This window comes from Corvus moneduloides, chromosome 30 (assembly GCF_009650955.1).
Source record: "Corvus moneduloides isolate bCorMon1 chromosome 30, bCorMon1.pri, whole genome shotgun sequence".
Classification (NCBI taxonomy): Eukaryota; Metazoa; Chordata; class Aves; order Passeriformes; family Corvidae; genus Corvus; species Corvus moneduloides.
In genome coordinates, this window is record NC_045505.1 from 1390927 (window position 1) to 1404628 (window position 13702).

Genomic DNA, 13702 nt, shown 5'->3' on the forward strand with positions numbered 1-13702 from the left:
TGTGGAAATTAAAATAAACTGCTTTGCTTGCAAGCTTCAGTTTCAGGACTTATATTTTACTTAATTAATCTGCTTCCTTATTGTGTAATTATAGTTTAGCAAAATAATTCAAGGGGGTTTTATTCATGGCTTGTTTACGGTTTGGTTTCACCACAGCGTTTAATTACGTTTCAGGACCTCCTGCAAAATGTCGTGGCGATGCCGCCCCTTCCAGGGTCCGTGGCCAGCTCCGGGCAGGCTGTTGGGCAATGACCGCTGGTGACAGGGAGAGGGAAGGCGGATCCATCCCAGCTCAGCACTGACGTTGCTGGGAGTGTTCTCGTAAGCATTTATTCCTTCCTCTTGTGGGGATGGCTGTGGCTCTCGGAGAGAATTCAGGTGCTGACCAGCAGGATGGGGTTGGTGGTTTCTGTATTGATGGAGAAGGAACAGCGTGAGGTGGTGCCGAGGATGAGTTTGGTCATGGGGAGGATGCTCTGGGAAGCTGGGGATTCACAGAATCATGGAATCATGGAATGGTTTGGGTTGGAGGGGACCTTAAAGCTCATCCCATCCCACCCTCTGCAGTGAGCAGGGACACCTTCCACTGTCCCAGGTTGTTCTAAGCCTCATCCAGCCTGGCCTGGGACACTTCCAGGGATGGGGCAGCCACAGCTTCTCTGGGCACCCTGTGCCAGGGCCCAACGGGGCTTCCTCTGCCGCTCAGAATACACGGGATTGAAGATAAGGAATTTCTGGGAAATGGCAGTGATTTATTGCTGAGTTATGTGCCCAGGGAAGGTGCTAAATTTCGAATCTGGGCGTGATGGGACTGGGGCATGCAGCAGATTCACGAGAACGGGAGAAGTGACAAAGTAGGGAAGTGAAGTGTTACAAACCGGTTGAGAAATGTCAGCTGGAGAGAAGATTTTGTCTGGTGTTCCTGTGACATGCCTTTTTGACATTAAATCCCTCCAGTAATACTGGTAATGAGAAGGCATCGTCCTGTCTTAATTAAAATTCTTAAAAAGATTTTTGAATTTGCTTGGAAACAAATAAGGTTCCTTTTTTGCCTTAAAAAAGGGGTCTAATCACAGAAACACATGGAATTGCAGAGCTTGCCCTTAGAAATCTTTACATCTTTGCTGGGGCAAAATGAACTGGTTCTGGGAGGACTCAGTGCTTTTGTCGACACGGAATGCATTGTCTTGAATTAAAAGTCAGGAAAAAGAATCAGGAAATTTAGAATATTTGTGGAGTATTTCCTTGAAGGATCTTTCCTTTTTTTTTAACAGGTCTCATAATGGGTTGAAATGACCAAAATACTGCATTTAATGATAATCGCGTAGTAGCTGCATTATAGCTATGCTGGTCTGAGTATATTGGGATGCACATCTTGCAATGAGATGTACTTTCACAGAATCATGGAGTCATGGAATGGTTTGGGTTGGAAGAGACCTTAAAACTCATCTCATTCCAACCCCCTGTTGTGGCCAAGAACGCGTTTCACTCCCCCAGAACTCTCATTTGCAGATAGCTGGGGAAATCAAATGAGCTTTTGGGCACCACATCCTTCGTGTCACTTCGAGGTAATCCAAGCACTGGGACCTCTTGCATGCAAGTGAAAAGAGAAGAAATATTTTGGAAATGAGTTTTATTTTGAGCCAAAGTGTTGGTGCAATCCCTGGAGAGGACACGGGGTGTGTGGTCTGAAGTCAAACGTGGAGCACTGCCTGCGGACAGGGTGTTCACGGATAGGACAAAGCAGCACTGAGCCCTTAGGGAGGTCCAGACATGACTTTCATGAACTTTTTTAGGCTGGCACAACCATGAGCAAGCTGAAAACAGGGAGAAGCCGGGCTCTAGTCCTGCTTTCCGTGGCTCAGCCCTGCACAGCTGCAGGACCAGAACCAGCCGCTGCTCTGAGCTCTGCTGCCCAGCAGGACCACAGAGAGACTCCAGCTCCTCTTCACAGCAAGAAAGACACAGCCCTTCTTCCCTGAGGACAACAACTTCCCAGTTTTTCCAGCTGGGAGAAATCTGCATCTGGCTGAGCTCAGGTCCCAGTTATCCCCCATGTCTCTGCTCAGCCACCCACCATGGAGTGCCTTGTGCCACACAGGTGACACACATTTCAGGGCTGCACACCCTCCAGATCCCTGGGTTTGTTGGAAAACAGGGAAAATGCTGCTCATGGGACAATCACCCTCCTCCAGCTGCAAGCCCAGCAATCCCTTGTAGTGAATGAAGAGCTGTCGGGCTGTTCCTCCACAACAAACCTGATATTCAACCTCTGGCTCCTGCTCGTATCCCTAAGAAGTGGCTTTTCCAGGTGCCCAGCCTTGCACATCAGAGAGAGCCAGTCCAGGGCAGTGCTTGTGGTTTGCAGCTGCTGAGCTTTCACAAAGCCAGTTCAGAGTCACACGGTGGAGGTTCCACCGACTTCAAAGCAGGAAGGATTCCAGTGGGATTTGGGCTTCCCAGCAGAAGGGTTGTGATGACTTTCATGCACAGGTCATCTTCCTTGAGATATTTTCATGTGTTCACACTTTGTCCTGGCTGGTTGTGGGTGAGATGGTGTTGGCAGAGAGGGACCAACCTCCCTCTTTCCAAGGAGGATATGAAACCGCTTCTCTCAGGGATTCATCTTTGATTTAAACCTATAGCTTCTACCCAGGTTTACAGGGGAAACCCCTGAGCTGCTTGGCCCTAAACATTCCTTGAGTTGTGGTGGCTTTCATGAGACTTTAACACCTTCAATATTTACATGTGCCCAGATAAATTCATTCTGCTTAAGCACCTACTAAACTGGGACCTGCTAAGCCACCCCTGCAGACAGGGAGAGCCTAGGGGGATTTCCAACCTCTTGTTGGGATTCTAGCTGGAAAAACCATCTGACAACCTCCTGAGTCTGCTTTGTCCCAGTGAGAAAAGTGCTTTTTAAGACCCTCTCCTTGAAAAATGCAGCTGTCGGGGCCTGGTGGTGGTGGTGCTCTCCCTCCCTCCCTGCAGGCTGGGCAGGTTCTGTGGCTCCCTGCAGAAGGGACACGAAGTCACCATTAAAAGGGTTAACGAGGCCCCCGGGACACCTCCTGCTGGTTTTGCTCGTCCTGCTCTCCAAAGGTTCCCCATCTCTTAAGTGCAGCTTGATTCAGCTCCCACATCAAAGCAGACGGGGATTAGTGGGGACTGGGGTAGAGATGATGATCTGAAACTGGGAACCAGTAACCTTGCTCCACAGCTGCTCCACACCCTCAGCCTGGACCGTCCCCGTCCATTTATGCTGCTTTGGGGCAAAGAGATGGAAAAGATAATTCCTGAGGTTCCTTCCAGGCTGTTCCATGATTCCTGCCCATATGCACCACTTGCACTTGAGGTGTTTCCAGGTGCGACCTTCCCAAAACTTCTCCCTTCCTCATGCTGGACTGTAGGTGACCTGTGTGGTCCCATCACCAGTGTTGGGTGTGGTGACAGTCTGCTCAGAGAACAAAATGAGCCAATAGGATCCACCTGTGTGCTCTGGCAGCCAGCAGGGACTGTTGTCCTGGGGGCACCAGGCCCAGCCCGGTCAGGCCAGGGAGGGGGATTGTCCTGCTCTGCTCCGGGCTGAGGCAGCCTCACCTCCATTTGGGGGGCAGATTTGGGTGCCACAATATAAGGAAGACCTAAAGAGGTTGGAGAGGGTCCAAAGGAGGGACAGAGAGATGGGGAAGGGGATGGGGAAGGGTCTGGAGGGTCTATACGAAGTCAGCCTGGAGTAGACTGAGGGGAGACTCATCAGGGGCCGCATCTTCATCCCAAGGGGCAGCTCCATTCTCTGCTCTCTGTGAGCAGGGACAGCACCCAGGGAACAGCTGGAGCTGTGTCAGGAGGGTAGGGGTGGATATTGGGAAAATGTTCTGAGGGTGGTGGGGCACTGAACAGGCTCCCCAGGGAATGGTCACGGGTCCAAGGCTGCCAGAGCTCCAGGAGACATTGGGCAGTGCTCTCAGGCACATGACTTTTGGAATTTTTGGGATGTCTTGTACAGGGCCAGGAGCTGGACTGATGATTCTGGTGTGTCCTTTCCAACTCAGGATATTCCATGGGTGTGTAAAATGTCCCTTCCCAAGGTGATGTCTCACACGAGGAGCACATGGAGTCACCTTTCGCAAGAGACAAAGAGGTTTTGTACCAACCACCACAACTGCCCACCCCCTTCCTTTGGAACATTCCTCCTTTGCGTAGGAATTTGTGAGGCATTTTGACAACTTTGTGCCATCGCTCGGGGCTGAGGGACCAGGAGGGCTCTAAGTAATGGGGTGGGACCGGAGTGGTGGTGTCGGGATGAAAGCAGAGCAGCTGGGAAGGAGAAGTGGAGGGAGTCGCCCTGTGGACAGAGAGCCCCCTGAGGGCACGAGGTGTCCACTGGAAGTGGTTTTTGGCAAAAGGTTGGCAAAAAATCACCCACGGGGAGGACATCAGATTTGGAGGTGGGAAATAGGGCTGTGCTGCTCCACAGGAGAGTTGTCTCATCTCTTCTATGGTACAGATGGTTTTAATCAGAAAACGTGTTCCTTCATGCATGCAGCCAGCCGGGGACTCCGGAGATGCCTTCCAGCAGCTGAGTGAAAGGGGAGAGTGTGGGAGGAGGGAAATTCAGCCACAGAATTTCAACTAGTTCCCATCCATAGGTCTGAAAGTCTGTCTGTGTGTCACACCAGTATCTGTAGTACCACAGGGAGGAGCTGCTCAGTGAGCAGGTGCTTGATGTAACAGAGTTAATTTCGTAAACTTAGAGTTTTGTTTAAAGCAGAAGTGAAGTGGAGCCAATGCACAAACATTTCATGCTGTTTATTGGCAGTGGAGCAGAGAATGCTGAGATTTTATCAGCAAGACGATCTCTGTGCTGAATTTAAAAGTGAAGAAGGACAAGGAGGGATGTTGGTTAGAGGTCAAAGCCTCTCACAGGCCATGTAAAAACAACTCGGCAGGTGAGATAACCAGTAAATAAAAACACTTCCAGCATGAGTCGTTTACCTAAATTCAGCTGCCTAAAAACCAGGCACCAAGTTGAAGAGAGAGACCATGAATAGTCAACGAGAGAGCTTGGGATCATCAAGGAAAAGATCATTTTCTAAAGCCACCATTGCAGGAGAACGTGGAGACAGGAGTCAGCAGGGCCCGGGAAGGGTGATCCAAGAGCAGAGGTTCTTATCTCTCCACAGCTGCCTCAGCAAAATAAAGGGACAAATTCGAGGCAGGAGAAGTAACAATGGTGTGGTGAGCACCTAGTCATTAAACTTCCCAGATGGACACTCAGATTAAGGAGATGACAGAAGGCTGAGCTTCTGGAGGATGTACCCATTACCTTAATGAATGGTTGGAGTCACTCTTGTGATTCATTTTGCCACCAACACACAGAAAGCCTCGGTGTGTCACCCCAGCGCTGGCAGCTCGGTGCGTGTGCCGTGTGGGATGGTTTCTCCACTGGAGTAAGTGGAGATAAAGGCAGGATTTGTCCTGGGGGAGTTGGCAACCACCTCCATTGCAGCCCTAATGCTCAGGAACACCTGCTCCAACGCTCCCTAAAGCTCCAGTGCCCTGGAGCAGCCAGATGGATCACTGGGCTCCACACTCTTTATGTCCCTGGCTCAGCAAAGCCTGCAGGGTTGGAACCTCCATTTCCAGAGATTAACACCCTGAATAGCCACGAAACCACACTTTCCTGGAGATAAAGGAAAGCAACAGCCATGGCACCTCTGGAGTGATGATCCCTCTCCCCTCTGAGCAAGGCCATGGAATCATAGAACCACAGAATGGTTTGGGCTGGAAGGGACCTTAAAGCTCATCTCGTTCTGCCCCCTGCCATGGACAGGGACACCTCCCACTGTCCCAGGCTGCTCCAAGCCCCATCCAGCCTGGCCTTGGACACTTCCAGGGAAGGGGCAGCCACAGATTCCTTCAGAGGTGCCAAGTCACTCTGATTTCATTGTTTCTGATGGGGATTCCTTCACTGTTTGACCTAGATCTCCTGTTTTGGGAAACTCTTCCTTCCATGACCAGAGATGTGCCCATACTAGCTTTGAAATCCAGCTGATCCCCTCTCAACATCCATTGGCACCAGGCTTGGGAACCTGGGCTGCAAGAAAACCCAGCAGTGAATGACTGGAAAAGAAAGCCAAGAAACAGCACAGAGAAATGGGAATGGAAAATCCTCCTGTGAATCCTGTCCTGGGCTGAGTCCCAGTGTGGGCATCAGGCAAGGGCGGGGTTCTGCCTCCAGCCCTGGGGTCCTGCACAGGCAGGACGTGGAGCTGCTGGAGCAGGTCCAGGGGAGGCCATGGAGATTAAAGGGATGGAGCAGCTGCTGTGAGGAAAGGCTGGGAGGACTGGGATTGCTCAGCCTGGAGAAGAGAAGGCTCTGGGATGACCTAATTGTGGCCTTCCAGTGCCTGAAGGAAACAACAAGAAACATGGAGAGAGACTACTTCTGAGGGCCTGGAGTGCCAGGACAAGGGGGAATGTCTTTCCCACCAAAAGACAGCAGGTTTAGATTAGGTATCAGGAAAAAATTCTTCCCCAGGAGGGTGGGCAGGCCCTGGCACAGGGTGCCCAGAGCAGCTGTGGCTGCCCCTGGATCCCTGGCAGTGCCCAAGGCCAGGCTGGACATTGGGGCTTGGAGCAGCCTGGGACAGTGGGAGGTGTCCCTGCCCATGGCAGCGGTGGCACTGGATGGGCTTTCAGGTTCCTTCCAACCCAAACCATTCCATGAATCCCTGTTTCCTACCAACAGGACTCTCTGGCCATGCTCTGTTGAAGGATCAAAGAAAACAATTAGGTAAACCTACACTTTTCTGAGCAAACTGTGCTGAGTGGGATGTTAGAAATTCACATTTTCATTTCCAGCTCAGGAGACCCCAAGTGATTCAGGCTCCCTCTTCCCCCTCAGCTCAGCAGGATAGACACACTGGGGACACTCACTGGGGGAACTCAGGTAATTTCTCAGAGCATCAAACACACATCGATGTTTGGCCTTGTTATTCCCTTTGTTCTTGTTATAATGTGGTTGAATTTTCTCCCTTAATATCCCATGGGGAAATCCACCTGCTGGGCACTGCGTGTGATCCCAGGAAGTGTGAAGCACCTGCGTCTCTTGTTCCCCATGCAGAATGGTTTGCATGTGGAAATCTCAATGATCCAAAGCCAGCTTGGTGTTCAAGGCATCCCAATAATTGCCCCCCTGGTATTCCAAGCTCCTCCTTGGCTTCACCTGGAGATAATTTAATGTCTTTTTTCCTCCTGGGTGTTTTTGCAATGCTGTCACTGCTCAGCTCAGCCTTCCTGATCCCGTCTGCAGCCAGGCTGCTCCCAAAGCACACATGGGAGGCTTTACTTTCCCTTTAATTACTGAGCACGACAGCTGTGGCTTCCTCAGCCTCATTTCATTAAGGGCTGACAAACACCCCGGGCTGTCCCCAGAACGTCACTGCTCCTTTGAGCAACTCCTTTCAAGTCACTCCAAGAGTTCATGATAAAGGGGACCAGTTGCTTCTGAGATTGCTACTGGGTTTGGCATAATTACCTGTTACCCCGCAGGGTTTAGCACCTCCTTCCCACCCAAACCCTCATCACTGTCACACGAAGAGCTCTGCAGGGCAGGCTCTTGGCCCCCACTCTGAATCCAGAGGTCTTGGATGCAGAGTGGTCACTCCTTTACCCTGAATCCTCATTCTTTGACCCCAAAACTGAACAAGAACCTTAAAATCTGAATGGTTTTTATCCTTTCCCTTCTTTCCCCTTACTTTATTCACATAGTAGCTGCCAATTTAATTTTTGTTGTACAAAATAGCCCATTTGAAGGCAGCTGGCAGAGGTCCTGTTTAATTCCTTATCTCAGGTCAACATCTGGGCTCCTCCAGAGCTGGAAGCTGCTCTTGGGCAATAATATTCAGTAGCTGATTCCTCCCTCTTTTATGGTTCAAAGCCTTGAAGTCTGCTCTGGGCTGTGCTCTGGGATTTCCAACAGGGCCTATATCCCAAAAACTGTCCATTTCCACAGCAATGGAGGCATCACAAACCTTGTGCCTAAAGGTTGTAGAAAAGCCGCCGTCCAGAGTGAAACCCCTCGTTTGCAGCCCTTTTGGGGAAATGCAGAACTAATTATCTAATGGGAGTCTCCATCCTGCAGCTACAGTCCAGACCCAGCTGATTCACCGCACAGGAAAGCACCGAAGCCTCCTTTAATCCTGGCAATGAACAAATCCCCCTCCTGAGCTGGACCATGGCCAGCGAGCGTTGGGTGGAGACAGAAGAATATTGGTGGTATTTTTGTTCCCATACAGAACCAGCCCGTAACCCCTGGTGGGTAACACAGCCCAGCTCTAGGCTGTGCTGAGCACGAGGGTGTTCCAAGGAAAAAAGCGAACCCAACCTGCATTTCCCTATGGACAGAAAGGGAGGGATTGCTGCTCTTCAAACACATTTCAGCAGTCCCTGCCTCCCCCAGCCCACCCTGCCCCGCAGCTCCCAGAGCCAGGGCAGGACCAGCGACTCTGGTTCACACTCGGCTGCTTTGCATGGCTGCTTGGGGCTTGGGTTCCCTTCTTTTCTTCTGAGCAGATTTGTGGAGGGTGTTGTCTGTGGTTGGGAGCTTCCTCGAGCCACCTCAATGACAAAGCCCTGGAAAAAGTGGAGAGGAACAATCGCAGAATCACAGAATATTCTCAGTTGGAAGGGACTCAAAAGGATCACCAAGTCCAACTTTTACAGAGATAAATCTGCTCATCTGTGCTTTGGGAAGAGTAAATCTCTGAGAAGGTTTCATGGTTGTAGAAGAGAAACCCTGAACAACTTAAATTTAGATCAGAATTTACCCAGATGTTTGGTTTGGCCACCAAAGAAATAAGTCCAATGTTCCCCATGTTCCAGGGCTGAAGAATCAAAAAAAAATTGGGATTTCCACTAAAACCACCTTAAAAGGAAAGTTGTGTTAAGCAGAGGAGGAAAAAACCCTGCGTGATCCCACTTTGTTTTATCCAAGGAGGTGGAGAATCCTCCACCACACGCTAAGCCTGGACCACAGGCCTGGAATATCTTTGTCCTGCCTTGATCCACCCATTCACAAGTCAGATCTCTGACCAAACCCTTCCCCCTCCCTCCCGTTAGTAACACGGACCACATCACAGGGAACAACTTGCTTTGGAATAAAGAGTGGATTGTGGAGCTGTCTGACTGCAAGGAATGAGTGTTGGCAGGAGGAACTAATTAGGGACTAATTTCTTACCTGCCTTTATCCACAATCTGCTCTGTTGCAGCTTCTTTGGATCTCATTTGTTCCCGCCTTCCTGGGGCTGCAGGGATGAAAATCCAACCTTGGATTTCCCGTCAGGGCAGCTACGAGTCCCCCACTTGGCTCCACCTTTGTGTGCTGGAATGAGTAACAGTGGAGTAAGGGTTGTAGTAAATGGTGTGTTTGGTAGTGAAGAGAAAGCAATGTCTCAGGAGAAGAGCTGGACCATCTCATCTGGGGTCGCAAAGGGGAACTAAAACCACTGGACTTCCCAGGAGCTGAAAACAGACTGAAAATTGGATACCCGAAAACAAGGAACCCCAGATCAGCCCTGATAATCATTCCCTGGGTGAAAGATGCCATAAATCTGCATCCGCATCACAGAATCCCAGAATCACTGAGGCTGGAAAAGCCTTCCAGGATCATCAAGTGCAACCTGGGACTGATCCGCACCTTGTCACCCAGAGCAGAGCTCTGAATGCCACGTCCAGTCATTCCTTGGACACCTCCAGGGATGGGGACTCATCAGTCACCTTCTGTCCTCCAGGAAACTCTGAGACATTTAAACCTTTTTGTTAACACCTAAAATCAGAAGCTGAAATGGCACAGGTTGATTTGGTTTAAAGTGGGATTTTCCAAACCAAACCATTCTGGTGTGGCTGGGGACTGTCCAACTCCCAGTTTGACTCTGTAAGGAATCCACCATGGAATAAAGCAAAGATCCCACTGCTGCCTTGTCAGCCAAGGAGGCAGATTTGCTCCTGAGATTTCTTTATCTCTCTCACAGTCCCAGGTGATTCATCCCCAGACCTCTGCTCATGCTCCGGCCATTTCATTGTTTGCATAGTGAGAGCAACTGGGATCACCATGACCAGGATTCATCCTCCAACTCCTCTGCTACCAAATCTCTGCACTCCCCAGATTCTGAGATCATTAAAGCCAAGCCTAAGGCACAAATGTCCTCCCCTCACGTTCCTCTCGCCTCCTTCTGATGTGCTCCACCACCACCCTCTCCACAGAGCCCGAAGAGGGTCCTTGTTCCAGTGAATCTGATCCAATTTTTGCTGTTACTGTTGATTCAAAGGCTGGATGAGTTTGGTTTTCCCTTTTCTGCTGCTCCTGAGCTAAAAGGCTTCAAAAACTCCTCATTCAATTCTAAAGTGCAGAGGTTCAGGATCTTTATCCTATTCCAGGTCAGGAGAGAAGGAAGGGGCAGAGAAGCCAGCGAAAGAGCCTGTCCAGTGGCAGACTTAAGAAAATATTCCTTATCTTGGATTCCTTATGCAGGCTGGATGGAAGAAACGTCTCTTGAGCCCGCCCGGTTTTGTTTGGCTTGTGGTGGTTGGTGTCAGCTTTTGACATAAAGAAAACATTTTGGTACCTCTCACACATGGGGAATAATGAGCAAGTGGAGAAGCTTAAATGACAGCCTTGGCTCGGAGAGTGTTTCCTTGTTCCATTAATTCTGTGGGGGTTAATTACCAGCTCGAATATTTACTGAGATGGGTGTTCTTCCCCCTGGGGCTGCGGTTGTGCTGCTGTTCCTGCCTTGTGCTGCAGGGACACGCTGTGGCCAGGACTTCTGGGAGATGACTTTCTGGGAGACGGCTTTCTCTCTGTTCCGGTCAGAGTCCCACCTCTTCCTCCTCTTCCTACATTCCGGTCTTGGTGAATTCAGTCCAGCGGGATGATGTAGGAGAAGAAGAATCTTATTGAAGGATCTTTAAGCCCATCCCATTCCAAGCTGCTCCAAGCCCTGTCCAACCTGGCCTTGGACCTTCCAGGGATGGGGCAGCCACAGCTTTTCTCGGCAACCTGCGCCAGGCCCCACCCTCACCTTTCTAGTCTATAAATTAAGCTCAGGTTGGGTGGGTCGGTGCCAGAAATCTCTGCTATTTTAAAGCTGAATTTACAACAGAATTGTCCCACCCTGCTCAGGAGGGTTGAACTGGAAGGTGCTGGTTAGGAAGGGTGGGGAGGTGTCTGCAGGAGGTTCCTGATGCGGGAGCAGAGTCTCCCCTCTCCTCATGCTGCTCTTCTGGCAGCACATGTTCGGTTTTTGGAGCAGGAATCCTCTGAGTGGTCCATGTGTCCCCTGGATGATGGAAAGGACCTGGACCATGCACTCAGCCTGGATGGCTTTGCTTCTTCCCCTTCTCTTCTTCATCTCCTTGACCATGGTGGGCTTTGGTTTGGTGTCCTGGGTTTGGTTGGGATGGAGTTAATTTTATTCAATTAGTCAACCAAACCCAAGACATTTAATAGAAAAAAATTCCTGGATTGGTATTTCTATTTTCTTTTTTCTAAAAGAACTTCATGGAGACATTGCTCCAATATCAAAATGTTTTCTCTGGTTATTTTTAATTGACAGAAAATCCATTTCCCCAACTTATAATGAGTGTTTGAACTTGTTGCTATTGGAAAGGGAAAAATAGTCAAAACACTCCTTAAGACTAAGAAGAAAATAAAAATAATAAAGTCAAAACAATCCCCAAGATTAAAACACAGAATTTATATTGGGAAGACAAGTAGCAATCCCTTGCCAGGAGAGGATTTTGAGCTTGTTTTACAGCTTTAATGAATGGCTTGAAAACCATTTGAGGTGAACCTTTTCCCTTTGCTCCTGTGATAAAATTCTTAAGAGCTGTAGCCAGAGAAAGAAAAATAAATGCAGCCTTCATTTCCCTCTTTGGTTTGCTAATATTATAGCTTAGAATATTTGGGTGTTGGCTCCAGGAGGAGGAGGAAAGGAGCTGCCCTTGTTTTGGGTGAGGCAGGATCATCTCCCTTTCTTCTCTCTATTATTCAGGCCACTAAAAGTTAATTATTCCTCTGAAATTAGGCAGTCACCTCCTGCTTCCTCAGTCGGGAATGGGAAGAGTCACCCTTGGAATATTTCAGGCTCCTGTCTGAGCTCAGCCCAAGGCCCTGCAGGGACAGCCCAGGCTCGAGTCCTCTCTTAGTCTGGGGCTGCCTCGGTGGCTGACTTTAATGGTCAGGGGGGGAAAGCTCTGGAAATCCTGGGGCTTGCCAGGCTCCCGCCCCTCTGAGCTGGGAATGCCACGCAAAGCCAGTTCCTGGTTTTCCAGGCCATAAAGGCTGAGAAGAGGGAAGAGCAATGGGTCAGGTCAAGCAGGTGAAGACCAAACTCTGGCCCCAAAGCAGGGCTTCCTCCCCCTCCTCTTCCTCAAGAAACTGTTTTTAGCAAAACCCAGCAGAAAGTGGCCTTGGCACAAAGCCAAGCCAAGTCATTCCAAGTATGGATTGTGAAGGGATGGCCAGGCCTCCTCACAGACACAAGACCCAAGTTTGGGGCTGCACTGTTTCCTGGACACTTGGCCAAGGCCGAGTGACATCCAGACACCACATGGGGAATCCATGATGTTCACACAATTAATGGGAGCTGCCTGAAGTGAGGGACTCCTAGTTCCAAATTCCATTTGCAGGTGGTGAATGAAGCAAGCTCAGAGGCAGAATTCCCCACCGAGGCGGCTCCACCCCATCTACTTGGAGCCAATTAAAAATGAAACTGCTGAACTGGGATTCCTCGTTGTAGAGAGGGCACAGGTGGAGGACAAGCATCCACCTCACCCCACCAGGGTCTGACACACAGCTGGTCAGAGCTGGATGAAGCGTTTTCCACTATCAGCATGGAAATGACATCCCCTGCTCTTCCCCAAAGGTGCTGATCTTCTTCCCTGTGTCGCCCTTTAATTGTCCCTTTTTTCAGGTTTGTAATTAGAATTTTGCCCTGTGAGAGTGGGGAGATTACTGGGGCTGTGTGACCTGTAATTCTTCCTGCGCTGGAGACAGGAAGAAATTCCCTGTGATAATAACGTCTGCAGGTCTGGCGGGGAGAGGCAGGGAGGATTCCTGGGAACTTGCAGGCGCCTGGCATGGGATACCTGTGTTGGGTTAATCCCCCTGCCCGGGGCTGCCTCCAGAGCTGGGACAGATCCCATTGGTGCCAACAGCCTCAAGCTCGATGCATTTCTTGCTAAATTAGGCATCTGTGTTTGGCCAGATGAATCACCCCATGGAAATGTCATTTTTTTCCATGAAATATACCCCCAGCAACCCTGCTGAGCTCAACATGGGAGACTCCAAAGCCAGGGCAAAGTCAATCCCACCCCATTATGGCCAAGAGATCTCATTGCCTTTTAAGTCATACAGTTCAAATAACACTTTGTCATCCCCAAAGCCACTAAAGCAAAGTTGTTATGTCTGAAACATGACTCTGGTCCCACAGCCCTGATCACCAGACCTGTGAGCCCAGAAGGGCAGTGTTGAATTCATCTTCATTCAACTGGTCTGACATGGAAGGATCAAACCAATACGCTGTTAGGAGGTTGCAATAGGCTGGAAAACACCACCATGTGGTGCTCAGGATTATTTTGGAGGTTTCTGGAAATCCTTGACATCAATTGTTAATTGGTCTCTAAAATGTCTTAC